General features: G+C 39.6%; 1 pseudogene; it reads left to right on the forward strand.

The window, feature by feature from the left end:
* The first annotated feature begins 562 nt into the window (after positions 1-562).
* Positions 563-676, forward strand: LOC136379239 (U6 spliceosomal RNA; annotated as a pseudogene).
* The last annotated feature ends 210 nt before the right edge of the window (positions 677-886 follow it).

The following is an 886-nucleotide window of genomic DNA, read 5'->3' on the forward strand; positions in this document are numbered from 1 at the left end:
TTCTGTACCTCAAAACCATCTTAACATCTCATCTCAACCAACCTTTTTTTATAAGGAGGAAAAAGAGATGGGTAAGGGGTTTGGAATTGAGGGAGAAGTTAATGAGATAAAATTGCAGTCCAGGGATTCTTCCAGCATTTTTTCCTCTGATAACCAGTAATTTTTTTTTTAACCAGTAATTCTTTATCTGCATACTTGTCAGATAGTGTTCAGCCCGCGGAGCATCAGGGCTTTAATACCGTTTTGTTTGTGGATCTCTGGGGCTTGGCACACGAAGGTGGATTGCTTGCAGCCTCATGAAGTCATATAGGCCCATTCATGGATCCAGCACCTGGAACAAAGCTTTTTACTTGTATTAATCTCTAAGCCTATTGATTAAAATTAAAAGCTACTATTATTAAAGCTAAATTTCTGACTCTTGAGTTCCCCTATCATGACTAGTGTGGCATTATGTCAGCCCCTTGGACCTTTGCATATCTCTCTTGGGAACTTGGTCCCCAAAGTCATTGAAGTTGATAATTTCTCACTAGTGTGGTAGAGCCTGGTGAGAATATAGTAGTCTGTGCTGCTTAAGCAGCACATATACTCAAAAAAAGAAATTAGAATGCTATAGAGAAGATTAGTATGACCCCTGAGCAAGGGTGAGATGCAAACTCATAAAATATTCCATTAAAAAAAGAAACGAAAAGAGCCTGACCTGTGGTTGCGCAGTGAATAAAGCATTGACCTGGAATGCTGAGGTTGCTGGTTTGAAACCCTGGGCTTGCCTGGTCAAGGTACATTTGGGAGTTGATGCTTCCTGCTCCTCCCCTCTTCTCTCTCTTTCTCCCTCTTTCTCTCCTCTCTAAAATGAATAAATATCTAAAAAAAATAAAGAAAAGAAAAT

Source organism: Saccopteryx leptura, chromosome 7 (genome assembly GCF_036850995.1).
Source record: "Saccopteryx leptura isolate mSacLep1 chromosome 7, mSacLep1_pri_phased_curated, whole genome shotgun sequence".
NCBI lineage: Eukaryota > Metazoa > Chordata > Mammalia > Chiroptera > Emballonuridae > Saccopteryx > Saccopteryx leptura.